Source organism: Taudactylus pleione, unplaced genomic scaffold (assembly GCF_031769625.1).
Source record: "Taudactylus pleione unplaced genomic scaffold, aTauple2 ptg000015l, whole genome shotgun sequence".
NCBI lineage: Eukaryota > Metazoa > Chordata > Amphibia > Anura > Myobatrachidae > Taudactylus > Taudactylus pleione.
In genome coordinates, this window is record NW_028284417.1 from 19,175,899 (window position 1) to 19,194,867 (window position 18,969).

The window sequence follows — 18,969 nt, forward strand, 5'->3', positions numbered from 1 at the left end:
ATATAAAGAAATGAACTACACGAAAATAAACATTGCTAACATTGCCCTGTATTGTCACTATATCGACGACCTGTTCTTTATTTGCGATGGTGATGTTCACTCAATCACGACTTTTGTTGAATATTTGAACACCAACCCTTTTGGTTTATCCTTCACTTGCACTCATGATCCCACTCACATACATTTTTTAGATCTCACGGTGGAGGTGATACAGGAGCTTCTATGTGTCTCTTCTTATAAAAACAGGTTGATGTATGTAGTTATATTCCATTTTCCAGTAATCACAATAAGAGATGGTTGAAAAACATCCCTAAGAGCCAGTTGCATCGTATCCGCAGAACTGCACCTTCGATGATACCTTTAAGACACAGGCTTTGGCAATAATTGAAACATTTAAAGAGAAGGGCAATATAATAAATAAATTATGAAATTCGAATTACAGTTAATAAATTAGTCTATTTGAAATTCTTTCTTGGTATTCTGTTTAGGGGGTTGACAAAGAAGCTAGGTGCTAGTATATTATTGAGGTTCTTAGCTCTCTTAAAAATAACCTTGGGTTTGTTCTCCAAACAATTACCCAACAGTGGGTCGGTAAATAATAACCTATAGTTCTTGTTCACAATGTTGGTAATCCTGTTGGCCACTATATTATATTTGGAGATAAACGACAAACCAAAATCTGAATCTCCAAACCCCCCTACACAGGCTTGATCGCCATTGTTATAATCTCACTTGGCTTTCTCATCTCTGGTAATAGCTGCATTTCTGCCAGATGAATTGCAGGAGTTGTTGCTAGTATTTGGATTCTTAGCTCTCAAAATGAGAGATCTATCCAGTGCACTGGAATACTCCAGGGCCTGCTGTAAGACATTCAATGGGTACTCCTTCTCTTTAAATGTTTCAATTATTTCCAAAGCCTGTGTCTTAAAGGTATCATCAAAGGTGCAATTTCTGCGGATACGATGCAACTGGCTCTTAGGGATGTTTTTCAACCATCTCTTATTGTGATTACTGGAAAATGGAATATAACTACATACATCAATCTGTTTTTTATAAGAAGAGACACATAGAACCTCCTGTATCACCTCCACCGTGAGATCTAACAAATTTATGTGAGTGGGATCGTGAGTGCAAGTGAAGGATAAACCAAAAGGGTTGGTGTTCAAATATTCAACAAAAGTCGTGATAGAGTCAACATCACCATCCCAAATAAAGAACAGGTCGTTGATATAGCGACAATACAGGGCAATGTTAGCAATGTTTATTTTTGTGTAGTTCATTTCTTTATATTATTACTCTTTTAGAATGTTATATAAATGTATGTCAACGCAGATGGCGTTATCACTTATACTCATCTACACGATCTAGCTAGTAGTTTTCTATTTTAATTTTTACTTCTATTTTTATATTTATTTTTATTTTCATTTCTGTTTGTTTTTCATTTCTGACTGCTACATTTGTGCAACCTATGTGGGTTTAACAGCTTTCCAGCTCTAATTGTGACACCTGTAACAAATTGATTAAGCCAATTGCTCAACCTATTTAGTTCTGATCTGGCTCACTGACAAACACTTCTTGCCTCTTGAAAAAGTTGCTGGAGTGTGGTGAAACGCGTTGAGGACACAGGATACAGCTCACTGGCTGAGGATATGGTGGACATGGAGGCACTAGCCCACCTGTAAGTGGTACTCACTACCCTGGACTTACAACCACGCTCTCCCACTACATTTATCTGCAAACAGCTGGCATCCAATGTGACCTGCACAGCTCTGTGGGAGCAGGACACTCAGAGAGCTGCATTCAGAGGATCCGTGGAGATAGACGGCTTGCCACTGCGCCGCTGGAGCGGTGTCACACACAGGAGGACAGTGAGTACCTTGGAGCAATCAGTTATCCCATCTCACATTACTACACTCCAGTCACAGTGAAAACTGTACAGGAGCACTGTGGGACACTGGAAACATTTACTTAACTGGGCTATTTACCACCGCCACCACCGTTTGCTACACTTGTTGCTTTCATTACTGATATTTGCATCAATAAGCGGCCGGTCACCATTTCTGCATATCTGGCCCCTTGTGACTTTGTCAGCTGCATATTCTATGTGGTTCCATCACTGAGGACTTTTCATTGGTTGTTTTTTGTTCCTTTTGGCTTTTATTTCCCTATTTTTTATGTTTCATTATGATTCAACAATTTTTATTGTGACTCTATGTAACTATATGTTGTAGTTCTATCCCCACTCCCAAGAGTTTTATATATGTCTTTGTTTCTTATTTATATTTATTAATGGTATTAATTTCCACATTAAAATTATACATCAACACTCCTTTTTGTGTGCGTGTTAAGCGCCACCCACTCCTTTATATTTTGCTTGCTGTTGTTGGAGGTTTGGCATAGCCTCCTCCTGTGGGTGTGCAGCAGAGCATGCATTAAGGGAGAGTGATTCATACACCTTCACTGGCGCTTGGGCTATTTTTGTTCTTTGCACACACGGTTAATTTCCACATCCCCATGCTAAAGTATGGGGAGTGTGGAAATAAACACAGACAGACTTAACCAGGAGATATTGGTGATATTTCCTGCATTAAGGGCCTGATTCAGACCCACTCACGAGTGGCTGTCCGCTTGCAAGTGGGTCGATGTTATGGACTGAGCATGCGCACGACGGAGGGAGCTCCGTCGTGCGCATGCGCCAGATGCGACGAGCGAAGGAAAGTCCTTCGCTCATTGTGTCTGATCAAAGGGGGCATGCTGTCGATGTTGATTGACAGCACGCCCCCTTTGGTAGGCGTGCCGGGGGCATGCCTCCCTGACGGGGGCGTTCCCACGGGAACGCCTCCCGTCAGAAGCCGGCCCACTGACATCACTAGTGATGTCAGTGGGAGTGATTTTGGCTCTGATAGAGCCAAAATCACTCCGGAGCTTGCGGTTGAAAACCTCAACCGCAGGCTCCGGCTCGCAATTTCGATGGTCACGATGGTCTCGACCATCGCGGCCATCAAAATGCACGCTCGTATAGCCTGTGGGTGGTGACCCACAGCTATACGAGCGTCCAGAAGGACGCTCCATTTTCATGGAGGCCAGCCCTCATTCAGAGCGTGCGCTCTGCTCAGAGCGTACGGCTCTGAATGAGGGCCTAAGTGTGTTAATGAATACTAAAAAACTGTTAATTAAGGAAAAAGTCCTTAAAACTGTTATTTTAGTGTTCATGAACAGGCCCCTATGAAATGAAGACTCATACTTGCCTACTTTTGAAAAAGCATCTCTGGGAGATTGTGAAAGCAACATCTATGAGCGCGTCGGTAAAGTGGACTGTACTGCTACGTCTTAGAGGCGTGTCATAAAATTTACTTACATTGAAATGTAAACGAGCACCAAAGCAGTTAGTACAGTAAGATCTATTTGTTGATGAAAACACACTGATACTTTTCAGAAAATGCATAGGGATCATTGTGCCTTATAACCAATGCAGGGAAATGATACTAATGATTCCATTTGAATGTATATATCTCTTTTTTTTAATATAACAGCTTCATAATGGCTGGACCCTTCAGGGAAGCAGGGGAATTGCTACTAATTCAGGGAGTCTCCCTTACAATGAGGGAGAGTTGGCAAGTACAGTATGCTCTGGGGTATATTTACTGTGAGAGTTTTTAGAAATGGAGATGTTGCCCATAGCAACCAATCAGATTCTACTTAACATTTAACTAGCACCTTCTAGAAGATAATAGCTAGAATCTGATTGGTTGCTATGGGCAACATCTCCACTTCTAAAAACTGTCACTTTAGTAAATTTACCCCAGTTTCTTTTTTTTTTTTTAAATCATAAACCTTTTTGGTTTAAACATTTCTGTACTTAGGGCCTGATTCAGCAAGGATCACAGATGCGATTGCAATAGCGAATACACACGCAGTCTCACTGCAATCATATGCTAATCCACTGCGAATGCTATGCCGTTGCAGCACAACATAAGGACGCCCACCTTACCTTACACACATCCGTAATTCTTAGCAAGACCATCAGCAACATCGAGTACCATCGCAGCCTCATGCACACTTGCACAAGGTCAGACCTCAGAAATTGCTAACCTTCCGGTACACAGTGAGAGCTTAGGCTGCGTATGCCATCGCAGTGGATAATTTATGCACTCCCTTGCAACGGCATTCAACACACTGGCACACCTGTGTTTCACTGAACAGCCCCCTAGCCGTCACCACCCCCAACCGGTACTTCCTGTCAATCACTCTGCAATGGATCTGATTGGTAGCAAAAATTGGAAGCTTCTTGAATTGAAGATTTGGAACAGAAAGTAACATTTTTACCATATTTCTAAAACACATTGGTCCTGATTCAGAGGCACTCGCAATTTGCGAGCGCTCGCTCTGAATCAGGGCGGATTTAAAAAAAAAAAAAAAATGCCTTCAGGCTGCCAGCATAGCTGTGGGTGACCACCCACAGCTTGTGCGGGCAGCCTGGTGATGGTCACAATTATCGCGACCATCAGGCTTGCGACGAGACCCTTGTGGTAGGGTCTCGTCCACCGCAAGCCCCAGTGAACTTCCTGCTCTAATAGAGCAGGAAGTTCACTACTGACATCATGTGTGATGTCAGTAGGGCCACCCACAAATGGCAGGCGTCCCTTCGGGAACGCCTCCATTTGTGCAGCCACCCCTCTGACCCGCCTACATAACGGGGCGAGCTGTCGATCAACATTGACATCTGCCCCGTTTTGCTGTGAGCCCTGAGCGAGTGAAGTTCATATGATCAAGGTTATATTTACAAAAAAAATTGTGGTTTTATTTTATGTCAATGTGAAATATACCCTGCTTGTATCACAGGGGTTTACTATGCTGTCAGTGGTCAGTAATACATAAGGGTGTACATAGTCTATATTAGGAGGTGGTTATTTTTCTGCTTGTATAGCTTTATTTAACATGTTTAGAAACTTGTAATGTTTGCTTTGCGGATACAAATTAATAGTTACTAAAGAAGTCAATGGACAGAAACCTGTGAGTAGTAGGTTATTAGGATTTCTGATAAAATATTTGATTGTACTTTTGAAAAAGCATCTCTAAAACTAATCCACAGGAAAAGGTGCTAATATTCACATCAACCAATAAAACATGTGTCTTAATTTTCTGAACTTTATCATAAAACATCACTTCTCAACGGTTGCTTTAAAAAAACAGTTTTCATAAAGTCAATTCAGTTTCAATTCAATTTCCAGTTATTGGCACTACAAACATTAAAAATGCATCCAAGTGAAAATACCTTGTGATCTTTTCAAAAACTCCAAGTATAAATTAAAAAAATAAGCTAAAACATGTTATTATAAGTTCAGACTAACCATGTATGACATTGCTATGACTTGAGACGACATTTGTGATCCATGAGCATTACAGGGTGGAGACTGGAAGGTGTCCTAAAGTGTTTGGAAAAAGAGGAGGTGGCATGGGTGTGTTATGGCATGTGGCTATGTTCTCTTTTGCAGCACCACAGCTACAGAGGCCATATTTTAAGGAAGTTACATCGGAGAATGTGAAAGTTAAGAAAGTTACAGGGGAGCAAGGACTGCTTGGGGAGTTTGAAGTTGCGACTAATGGTGGGTCAACGGTATAGATATAGGATCCACCAGTGCAGTTGCGCATTTCTGCCATATGCAATGTGCATTGCAGGGTTAGCCCAGTCTATCACACAGAAGTACACAAGAGGAATGCTCAAGCTGACATTTGCATATTTTTGCAATTGCAAATCTGTGAGAAATTGAAGCTGCCCATGAACTGTGTGCCTCACTTTATCATTCATGCTACTCTGAAGCATCCTCTGAGTATCTACCAGATCTTCTTGACTTGGGAGCAGGCAGGAATTTCATGAAGGCAGGATTGGCTAAAATAATTAGTCATTTTGTTAACTTCCACGTCTACTCCTATCTATCTCACAGCAGTAGAACAAAGTTGTATCCCTGGGGATACCATAACACAACAGACACTACTGGTGACACTACTGGTGGGTGTGCTCCATTCAGAGACTTTGGGCATGATTCAGAGGTAGATGCAGTTGCAGTTGCAACTGAGTTTTCAGACACAGTGGACTTGCGCATATATGCTAATGACTCAGATGTGATTTTGAGCAAAGGGACGCCCACCACCAGCATTTCAGATCTATCACTTATGTACAAAAAATGCATCATTGGGAACATTGGTCAAACCATCAAACTTCTGAGCAACCCTATGGTGTTTCAGAATGTCTGTTTTGACTAAGATGCCAGGGCCAGTCCAACTGTGAATGAATTCACAATGGCTGACTAGTACATGGTGGCAACATAGGCCCTGATTCAGAGCCGGACGCTCTGACCAGAGCGCTCGCTCTGAATCAGGGCCCTCCTCCATTAAAATGGAGCATCCTCCTGGATGCTCGTATAGCTGTGGGTCACCACCCACAGCATATACGAGCGTGCAAAAAGATGGTCGCGATGGTCTTGACCATCGCGACCATCGGACTTGCGAGGGAAACCCTGCGGTCTGGTTTCCCAGCCGCAAGCCCAGGAGTGATTTTGGCTCTATCAGAGCCAAAATCACTCCCACTGACATCACTAGTGATGTCAGTGGGGCCGGCTTCAGACGGTAGGCGTTCTCAAGGGAACGCCTCCGTCTGGCAGGCACGCCCCCGGCACGCCCACCAAAGGGGGCGTGCTGTCAATCAACATCAACAGCACGCCCCCTTTGGTGCGAGACCCCGAGCAATGGAAAGCCTGTCGCTCGCCGGGTCTCGCGCATGCGCACGACGGAGCTCCCTCCGTCGTGCGCATGCGCAGTGGGGTACATCGACCCACTTGCGAGCGTACTGCTGCTCGCGAGTGGGTCTGAATGACCCCCCTAGTTTTGTAGCCAACCTCATTTACCTCTCCCAAATGGTCACTACTTGTCACTCACTTTGCGAATAAATCCTAATTGTGTCTTCTGTTGCTAATCAATCATTACGCATGGATAGCCCGGCTGTGATGCATGCACAGTGACAAATAATAGCTCCACTGCTTTTTACATTGACATTGCGTCCATCTCTGAATGAGGCCCTTTTTTATTTTCTTCCCAAGGCCTCCAACCACCTTATCCTTGGATTTCCATGGATTCAGTAACATAACCTGCATGTCGAGGGACAACTCTTAAGTCAAAGGTTTCCAATCGCGGTACTCAACGCTCCCCAACAGTTCAGGTTTTAGAGATATCCATGGTTAAGCACAGGTGTTTAAATTAAATTGACTGAGGTACTAATTAAGTCAACTGTACTCAACCATGGATATCTCTAAAACATGAACTGTTGGGGAGCTTTGAGGACCATGTTTGGAACCTCTGCCTTAAGTTGTGGCTTGGGGTTCCGCTTGCTTAGGGAAGTGCCTCCAATGCATCCTTCCATACTTTGCTACTTTCTGAAGCTTTGTCCATTACTCCTCCCTATAGGGAGTTCTAGGATATGTTTATTAAACAGGCAGCAGAGACTATACCTCCTCAAAGAGACTGGGACTGTCCCAACCCATTAATTCCAGGAAAAACTCCACCCAAATGAAGAGTCTATCCCTCTCCCTACCAGAGTTTTAAGCTATGTCAGATTACATAAAAGAGAAAGGTTTCATCTGCCCATCTTCTTCACCTGCAGAAGCAGGTTTCTTCTTTGTGAAGAAAAAAGATGGAAGATAGCACCCTTGTATTGACTATCAGGGTCTTAATAATATCACTGTCAACAATAGATCCTCTCTTTCTCTGATCTCGGAGCTATTCAACAAGGTTAAAGGAGTCACCATTTTTACAAAGCTGGATCTTAAAAGAGACTTCAAGCTGATCAGAATTTATTAGGGAGATGAGTGGAAAATGGCTTCCAAAACCTGGGACAGGCATTATGAGTATTCAGTGATGCCATTTGGTATGTGCAATACCCCAGCTGTATTTCAAAACTTCATCACCAAAAGTTTTCTAGACCTGCTCTACATCTATGTGGTAGTTTGTTTAGATAACTTCCTCGTCTCTTTTAGTGACATTCAGACTCACTTGCAGCAGGGGCAGAACTATGGGAGACAACGGAGGCGCCTGCCGCTGGGCTCCAGCTCTGAAGGGGCACCTCCTCCATTGTCCACAACATATTCACCCCACTGTAACTATGTACCCACAGTGTACCCCTTCCCTGAAAAGCCACCATACACTAGTGGAGAGCTCCATGTCAGACCATCAGCTGCTGTCTTTGTCTATCTATAGTCTGTCTGCATGTGAATTGCTAAATTACAGTGTCAGCGGCTGTGACGGGGGGCACCAAATTATAACTTGCCTCCGGGCGTCTGGGATGAATTTACGCCACTGCAGCATGTTAAAGAGGTCATTTGTTGACCCAGAGACAATGAGTTATACTGTAAACTAGAAAAGTGTCTCCACTTGCGTATGGATCCAGGTATCTAGAAATACACCAAGCATCTAAGAAACAAAGAGACATAAGTACTGTACAACTGCAGCAGTAATAAAAGAGGTGTTGCCAGGCTAACAAAATAACAATATATATTAACCACAATGCTGCACTGGTGTGCAATGAAAACATTGCAAATGCTGGTATTATAAACTAAATTTATTCACCATCATAAAATGCCAAGTTATAATAGATCCATTATGTAGAAAAAAAAGCAGAATCAATCACCAGTACAGTATATCTCTGAAATATTGTGGTCTAAGGAAAGTGATCTCATAAAGCAACAATAGAGCCACTGTTGTTACCAGTAATCATAACATTAGTTACATAAATTCTATTTAAAAATAACACAATACAGTGTATCACTTTTCAGCCTAGTGACCTCAGTCTCTTGATTGGGATTTTTGCTTGAAAACAGAGCGTCCATTATATAATTCCATATTAAACAGAATATTCTATAATGTCATCAAATGCCTACAAAAAGGTGGCTGTATTGATGTAGCACCCACAATCAGGGCAATACCATGCATAGTAAAACCTGCAGCTAAATGTCGGTTATGTCTCAAACATGCCATGACCAAAGTGATGCCATATATGAAAGAAGCTAACTATGAGGATACTTATGTAATACAAACTACTGTTAAATGCCCGTAGCAGGTAGCTGGTGTGCTGCAGCGGGGATCACCAGAGGAACTGTATAATCCACCGGAATCTGCTGACCACACAGTGGTGTAATAATGCTTGCTGCCTGATATCTGCAGGGAGTATCTAATGTGCCACAGCAAAAACAATAGCAGGTAGCTATGGTTCCCAAGTATCCACCGGATATATGATTATCCTAAGGTCATGGGACCTCATTCAGAGTCGGTCGAAGCGGCCTCTCGGTCGTACGGGAAAAGAGGCCGGATATGCAAATGACTCCCTCGCAAGTTGCATCCCTAAGTTCGGATCGGTAGCTGGCTGACCAAGGGGAGGAAGCGGCCGGAAGACAAAAAAATATGCCCCCTTCTTGTACGCATTACACGTCACAATGAAAATGGCACTTGAAGAGTGGATGCACTTGTTGAAAGGAGAACATTATCAGGTCACTATTATACACTATTATACAGACCATAAAGATTTACTCTACCTCAAGTCTGCCCAATGTTTGAATCAGCGTCAAGCCTGATGGTCTTTGTTCTGTTTCTGATTTGACCTTCCAACCAGGTTCCAAGAACTGAAAGGCTGATGCCTTATCTAAATCCATGATACAGGATGAGAGTCCTTCAGCCAAAGAGAGCCACCCCATCATCAATCTTTTGTGTGTGACTGGCTGCTTCTCAGGTCTTAACCCCTCCTCAGGGGAATACTTTTGTTCCAGAGAGACAGCACAAGAAATTGCTTCAGTGGGCTCATTGCTCACGTTTTGCTGGGCAAGCTGGGTCTCGCCAGACACAAAACCTCTGGGAATACTGGTGACCCAATTTCCCACAAGATGTGAAACAGTTTGTGGCTGCCTGCGCTAAAAGTGCTTAGCACAAAGGGTCTGATTCAGAGCCGCTCGCAAAAAGCGAGCGCTCCCTCAGAATCAGGGTGGCTGCTTTGTTTTAAAAAACCCGGCCTCCTGGCCACTCACTAAGCTATAGGTGACCACCCACAGCTTTAGCGAGCTAGGTGATGGTCGCGACTATCGCGACCATCGGGCTTGCGACAAGATCCTTGTGGTAGTTTCTTATCTGCCGCAAGCCCCAGTGAGCTTCCGGCTCTAATAGAGCCGGAATCTCACTACTGACAAATGGCAGGCATTCCTTCAGGAACGCCTCCATTTGTGCAGCCACCTCCCCACCCCACCTACAAAATGGGGCGAGCTGTCGATCAACATCGACAGCCGCCCCATTTGTAGCGAGCCCCGGAGCGAGAGAATTTCTCTCCCGCTCCGGGGCTTGCGCACTTGCATTGCGCACGCCGCGCATGCACAATGCCCCACCATCGACCCGCTTGCGAGCGCATAGCGCTCGCAAGCGGGTCTGAATCAGGCCCAAAGTCTCCAGGCAATCCTCTGCAAGTCATCTTCTGCATCTGCTGGTTAATTGTAAGCCTTGGAGTCACATCTCTATTGATTTCATGACTGATCTGCCAGCTTGTAATAAGCTTACCACCATATTGGTCAAAGTTAATTGGTTTTCAATAATGGCCCACTTTGTTCACTTTGAGGTTTTTCATCAGCTCCAGTCTTAACCCACCACTTCATCAAAAGTGTTGGGTGCCCAGTGAAATTGAGTTTAATAATGTAATTCAGTTCATGGGTAAGTTCTGCCAATCCATGTGTAAAGCTCTCCGAATAAAACTCAACTTCTTGTCTGCCTACCAACTGCAGCCAAACAGCCAGACAAAACAGGTGAACCAGGATTTTGAGATTTTCCTCCAGTTATACATTTCTTCCTCTGAGAGTTATTGTTTAGCATTACTTTCATGGGCAGAATTTGCACATACGGTAATAACCATTACCATTAATCTTCTGCTTCCACTCCGTTATGCATTGTGTATGGACTGCTTCCCAGGGTATCAGCATTCACTCCATTGCCTTCAGCATCTGTTCTGGCTTTTGAGACTTTTCTTTTGTACTTTTCCAAGAATTGACAACAAATTTGGGCCTCTCTTGTTTAAGCATCCCAACACTACAAGATTCATGCTGACAGGAATTGTCATGCCATCATCAGCCCACGGCCTAGAGAAAAAGTCTGGCTGTGGACCTGTAACCTGCATCTCCAGTTACCATTTATAACATTTGCTCCCTTATTCATCAGCCCATTAAGCATCACCCAAGTTATCCTATAAATTGCAGTTGCCTCCATATCTCCACAATTAATTCCACATTTATCTCCTGAAACCTCTGGTACTGAATCAGTTTAATTTACCTAATCAGCCTTTTCTGAAAGTCCAGACTCAGCACAGAGAATAATATGAGGTCAAAACCACCCATTTCACACATGGCCATCTCCATTATCTTATTGACTGGATGGGCTATGGCCTGTAGGAGAGAGCTCCCTGCTGCTGTTCCAGTAATTGCAAGTAATTCCTTAATACTGTATTTCTTAGTCTCCAGCTAATTGCATTACCAAATGCATTCTGCATTCCCTATAGACTGTATACTTCATGTTACTAGCACTTTCTTCAGTTACCTTCCTATAGCACTGTTCATGATATTCTGATACCCACTTCTGTTCAGTCTCACCATGTAAATACCAATCTATAGTACTGGTCCACATGAGAAGGTATTTAATAAAGACCTCAAGATTCACCTACTCTACTACTGCCAAAGCTAATCCCATGGGTCCTGATACGAATCTACAAAACCCCAGTGATGTGACAGCGTGTATTTCCCATACCGCACTGTAAAAGCATAGGTTAAGAGACCATCGATAACACAATAATAAAATTGTGTAAGAATATACCTTGGTAAGCCCACTGCCTATAGGGCCTGATTCAGATGTAGACAATATTGCACAGTCGAAAGGAAGCGCTGAGCAATACCATCCAGCAAATATTTAAATGCTGCAGGAGGCATCTATTGGAAGCAGATGGCTCCTGACAGCAATTGTGATCCAAGCACAGCGTCCGTAGATACTGCATCGGATCACCATCATGACCATCGGCTTACTCAGACTGGCAGCTTGCAAGGTCAGGAAATCTGCATTCACAGATGCAGACCCAGCACTCCTGGAAGATGAGGGCAGCATGCCCCCAATTCCGGGAATGCAGCTCAGGCACATCCCCGCTCCGCCCTCTCCCAAATACCGCAGCATGTCAATCATGCTGCGCAATTGCTGTCAATCATGCTGCAGCTTGAGGAATCTGTGAGCAAGATCACATAACCCATTCTGCACATGAACAGAATGAGTCCAGAGCATGAGCAGATCCCAAATAATCAGATTGGTATGTGACCCATCGGGTTTATGTACTAATCTGAATCAGGCCCACCGTCTTCTCAGAAAGAAATGATGGCATTATTTCATCAAAGGGGATGGGGCTTCCACAGTCAGCCATGGTCATCCTGTCCATCAATTCGGGTCCTGCTGCACTGCTGTGCTGTGTGATGCTGCCGGGAGGCGGGACGCTGGAGCCAGCCAGGGAGATTCTATAGTGGCCAGGTCCCAGCCAATGTTTGCGGCATTGCGGGAGGCCCCAAAGCTGTGCCTTCCCAACTAAAATTTAAATGTGTGAAAACCATAATAAATCATCAGTAAAACTGACTTATAAAAACTTTAAACAATCTCCACCTCCGTGCCATTCAAATAAAAACTGTGAAGTAGTTTTCCTAGATATCCTAAAATCTATGACTACCTCCTTGGTTTCCCTGCAATTTAAAGACCATTAATTATCCTCTTCCCCACTTAACAAGGATCTCCACCTCTTTCCTACTGTATAACTAACTTCATCCCTATGGGTAATCAGACCCACTACTTTAATGTCATCTGCAAATGTTATTATTGTATTAGACTCTGAGCTTGAAACACAATCAGAATTATACAAATAATACAAAAAGGTCTTAAGGCACACCCCTGAGGGACTCCTGTACTTAATATAGGATCAGACGAAAACGCAGTTCCCATCTTAGCCAAATGCAGACCTTCAATCAACAAATCTAACAACCAGTTACACATGGGCACACAAAAACCAATTTCCTTACCATTGTCAATAAGCAAAACAGGTACAAGAGTATTGAAGGCAGATCTATAATCTACAAAGAAACTGTAAGAACAGCATCCTCAGTGGATGTATTTGTTCTGGATTCTAGTCAATAGATCTACATTAAAATGGTTGACAATTTCTAGATAGACACCATGGGGTAAATTTACTAAGCATTGTGATTCCTGAGTTTAAACATGCACAGCATTGCTAAAACATGGGAGACTTTTGTAAGCTGAAACGCTCAAAATTTAATCGTGTTTTTCGATTGTGCATGTGATCGTATTTTATCCCTGTGTTGCCTGTGTTCTCCATAGCCAAACACTCCCAAACATATAGCCTCAACACAGATCAGTGAGATGAGTGAAGGCTGCATGTGTGTATTGTGTGTAGCCACAAAAGTGGAAAAAATAAAAGTAAATAAACTGTGTGGGGTCCCCCCTCCTGAGGACAACCAGCCTAGGGCTCTTTGAGCTTGCCTTGGTTCACAAAATATAGGGGTACACCTATATACAAAAATGTAGGGGTCCACCGTATTTCATGAACCAGCACTAGGCTCTTGGCTGGTAGTAAAAATTTGGGGAAAAATGGCATGGGGTTCCCCCGTGTTTTTACTACCAGCACTGGGCTCCACTAGCCAGGGTGTAATTCCGCAGCCAGGGGACCTTTTCATCGCGTCCCCTGGCCAAAATATTTACACCCCAAACTAGTCAGCACAGGCTAGGGATCCAAGGGGAGATGGGGACCCCCCAATGAAGGGGTCACCCCTCTCCTGAGCACCCCAGGCCTGTGCTGAAGCCCTGGGCTGTGGTGGGTGTAGGGGTAATAGTAATAATAATAATAATGTAATATTGTTTTTTACAGTGGGACTACTGGTCCCAGCATGCTTGCCTTTTGGCAATTGTAGAACTAAAAGTGCCCAGAGGTGGCCGGCACTGGTGCTCCCACTCTAAAAAAAAATTTAAAATAAAGAAAGCACACCAAAGGTTGTATTCTTCTATTACACATGCACACACTCATTCACTCACTCACACTTAACCGCATTCACACTACAATTTACCTTGTCCCCAGTGCTGATTTGTCCTTTTCTCCAGTAGAATCCTGCTATATGGTAAAAAAACAAAAAACCTACCTATTGGCGCAGGTCAGTCCTCTTCTTTAGTAGAGTCACCAGCCATTAAAAACAAAAAAAAACAAGAAAAACATTTTTCCAAGCCATACCAGACTGGAGAGCTGTATGTGTCTACAAATACAGTTCTTCCCCACAGGTGACAGGACCCACAAGGCTTCCTGCACTTGCCGGGCCATCAACCAATCAGTGGCCACTCCTGTAGTAAGTGGCAGCTGATTGACTGTGAGTGGCTTGGCTTTCAATCAACAGCCAGGGCACTCATAGCCAATCAGCGGCCACATACTACAGGCTAGGGTAAAGCACTTACCCAGTGGTGGACTGGGCTGTGGGGCAGGGTGCCATCTGCCCCTGGGCCGGTACAATGTTAATATTCCACAGCCGCCTGGCTGTGGGAGTACTGTCAGGCAATCGCAGATGATTCTTCTGCTCCAACGGACAGTTGCCCAGCTACGCTGCTAGAGAGATCTAAGACTTGTTGCAGAGGCTAATAAAAAATAGCTGCCCCCTTACTAAGCTACAAAAAAATGGGCACTGTCGACCAATGGGGAGCCAGGTATCCTTTCCCAGGAACCCTAGAGGCTGGAAAGTGGAAAAAGGGGGCGGGCCTTATTGGGGAGTCTGCCAGGGAAGAGGAGCTGAAAATGAGTTTGATGGTACCCAGGGAGGAGAGAGACAGTGAGGGCAGAGGTGAGGAGTGATCCAGACTCTAGGAGCACTCATTTCAGAAACTAGGTAAGTGGAGGATGGAGCTTATATACAGTATGTGTGTCTCTTTCTCAATCTTTCTCTTTTCTATCTATCTCATATATATCTTATTATCTATCTATCTATCTATCTCATGTCTATCTCATATCTATCTATCTATCTATCTATCTATCTATCTATCTACAGGTATCTATCTATCTCATATCTATCTATCTATCTATCTCATATCTATCTTATCTATCTATCTCATATCTATCTATCTATCTATCTATCTATCTATCTATCTATCTACAGTCAGGTGCATAAATATTGGGACATTGACAGAATTTTCATATTTTGGCCTCTATTCACCACCACAATGGCTTTGAAATGAAACAAACAAGATGTGCTTTAACTGCTAACTTTCAGATTTAATTTGAGGGTAATTACAGCCAAATCAGGTGAACGGTGTAGGAATTACAACGGTTTCAATATGTGCCTCCCACTTTTTAAGGGGCCAAAAGTAATGGGACTATCAACTCAAAAGCTATTTCATGGACAGGTGTGGGCTATTCCCTCATTATTTCATTATTAATTAAGCAGGTAAAAGGTCTGGAGTTGATTCTAGGTGTGACATTTGCATTTGGAATCAGTTGCTGTCGACTCTCAATATGAGATCCAAAAAGCTATCACTATCAGTGAAGCAAGCCATCATTAGGCTGAAAAATCACAACAAACCCATCAGAGAGATAGCAAAAACATTAGGTGTGGCCAAATCAACTGTTTGGAACATTCTTAAAAAGAAAGAAAGCACAGGAGAGCTCAGCAACACCAAAAGACCCGGAAGACCATGGAAAACAACTGTGGTGGATGACAGAAGAATTATTTCCCTGGTGAAGAAAAACCCCTTCACAACAGTTGGCCAAATCAAGAACGCTCTCCAGGAGGTAGGTGTATATGTGTCAAAGTCAACAATCAAGAGAAGACTTCACAAGAGTGAATATAGAGGGTTCACCACAAGATGTAAACCATTGGTGAGCCTCAAAAACAGGAAGACCAGATTAGAGTTTGCCAAACAACATCTAAAAAAGCCATTACAGTTCTGGAACAACATCCTATGGACAGATGAGACAAAGATCAACTTGTACCAGAGTGATGGGAAGAGAAGAGTATGGAGAAGGAAAGGAACTGCTCATGATCCAAAACATAGCACCTCATCAGTGAAGCATGGTGGTGGTAGTGTCATGGCGCGGGCATGTATGGCTGCCAATGGAACTGGTTCCCTTGTATTTATTGATGATGTGACGTGTTTCGGGCAATATTATATGCTCATATTCAGTCAAATGCTTCAGAACTCATTGGACAGCGCTTCACAGTGCAGATGGACAATGACCCGAGGCATACTGCAAAAGCAACCAAAGAGTTTTTTAAGGCTAAAAAGTGGAATGTATGTATGGGTGTTAGTCGCAAGAACCGGCATTCTCCGATTGTTAGCGCCGTGATAAGCTGGCAAACAGCCGTGCGGCTGGCACTATTGTCGGATTTCTCCTCGCATCCCCAGGGCGGTGCGAGAAGAAATCCTTTAGCCTGACCAAACATTGCATTGAATTGAATAACTTTGGGAGCTCCCTCCAGGGGCTATTCAACATCGCTTTAAATTGAGGGCCAGATTCAGACCCGCCCACTAGGATGTGTTCACATGCAGATTGCCGATGTTTGCGTTCTAGTTCCCGGTAGGCTGTTTTAGTGGGGCGCGGCGCCCTGCCCTCCTTCTGGAGGGCAAAAAGCACCCTGCCCTCCAGAAGGAGGGCAAAAAGTGCCCTACCCTCACAGCCTACGGGTGCCATTTTTACCCGCGGGTCGCAGTGTCCTGCGGGTGGAGAAATGTGCGGTGACCCGGTCACCGCCGGAGAATAGATGCCGGGCGCATGAGCCCGGAATCTATTCTCCCTGTCTGCAGCACTTGGGGGCTGCCCGGCGTGTCCGTAAGTGCCGGGCACGCCCCCAAGAGTGACGAAAAGGGGACGCGTCTTATAGACACGCCCCATTTTCAATGGCCACACTACCTTTTAGTGCACATGCCTTAGGCGCGCGCACAAAGGTGCCCTCTCTGGCTCCGATGCCCTGCCTGCCGCCGGAGCTAGAGTGAACACCACATTCTGTGCATGCATACGCACTGCAGTGCAGTGCGTGAACCAGTCCATACGAACGCGAAGCAAATGAGTAACAGGAGAAGCCTGTTTGTGGGTGGTGACAAGGGCTGGTCACTGGAAACGGGGGAGAGGAGGTGCGAACGCAGGCGTGTCTGAGCGTCTTAACGCCATTTCAGGGGCATGCATAATTAAGTGCAGTGTCATAGTACATGTCACTTGGCTGAATGTTACACTGAAGCACTCGCAGTGCTTGCGGTAGGATATGGTCAACCACAAGCGCTGCGTATGCATCCGATTGTACTCGATGTTACCAATGGTTAACATAGTGGGCGTACTAATGCCTTGCCGTGCGATCGCAAGATCTGCACACGCTGGCTGCGTGCGAACACATCTAGCGAGCGGGTCTGAATTGAGCCCTGAATTCCCCTGCATGTGTGTGGACTTAATGTGTCTGTATGTATATACATATTAGTGTTCCCACTAGGTACTTTTAGCAGGTCACTACACCCTGCCCGTTTTGTTAACTGTGAAGTGCACCCTGCCCGCTTTGTGATTGACGAATTGAGCCCCGCCTTCTCCGGGTCAAGCACGCACGCCGTGGGACGGAGCTTTAGAGGAAGATGGAGCAAAGGGCCGGGCGCAGCTGCTCAACCCAGTCCCCAGGAGAAGCACACAATAGATGATATTTATTTATAGCTCTTTGTCATAACAATTTTACCCTCATATACTTCATTTGCTATTTAAACTACATGCACATTACGGAAACCATGCCACCGGCATTGTTGTCACGCCCATTTTTACATTGCATTCGCTAGTAGAAAAACTGGGCCACTTGCTTGTGTCTGCCCCCCAGGCTGAAAGTTGCCAGCCAGCCGCTGCACTTACAGGAGGATTAGGGTTAGGCTCTAGGAGGGATGGTCAGTGTTAGGAACTTACCCCAATGGTTAAGGTTAGGCATTAGGAGGGATGGTTAGGATTAGGCACTTACTGGAGGGTAATGAGTTAGAGCCTAAGGGGAGGGTTAGGATGAAGATTATGGTTAGAAAACAAAAAATTATGTTGAAAATGTTTGTGTTGACCTTTTGTCCCTGTCAAACTTTTGTCCCTGTTGACCTATTGTTTGTCTACCAAGTGGGGTCTATCTAGACATTATCTGTCTTTTTCATGTAGATCTTTTATACCAAACCCATTTGTTCTATATGCAAACCTATAACATTATTTGATTACAATTTTTTCATAAGGCTACAATGTATTCTGTACTAGCTGGAGTACCCGGCGTTGCCCGGGATTTTAAGAATGTTTGTTTACACATCATCCTCCAACCAACCTCTCCTTAGGCAGGACCACGAAAAGTGTGACAAACTTCCCCATCAACAGTCCTAAGGTCTTCGAAAGAAGTAGGACCTGTAAAGGTGTAAAGCAAACTTCAGAGATAGAAGCATTCAAAATTTGTCGGATGTACAGTGCAAACACGGCCAAAAGCTTCTGTTGCTCTCATACCAGAATGACCATCTGTAGCGACTCCCTGTTTTCTGCGCATAAAAACTTTTCCAGAAGCATTCCATGTGTAATATATTGGCAGCTCACAGTACAACAGGGTCCTTACAAAGTCATCATTTTGACACAGTTCGAAGAAAGAAGTCAATGTTGTTGCATAATTTGGTATAGTCAGAGAGCTGAGAATGCTGGCAAAGCCTGCTAAAGCTCTCTTCAATAATAAACATTAAGATCATGACAAAACATGACAACACAAAATGCTTGCTCTGAGGCCCTACCCATATGCCGTGAGACCCCACAATAAGCGTCCAGGCAAAAATTGTGTTTTTTAATTAATTAAAAATTAACAGTAATTAATTTCAATTTAAACATTTTTTAGTTCC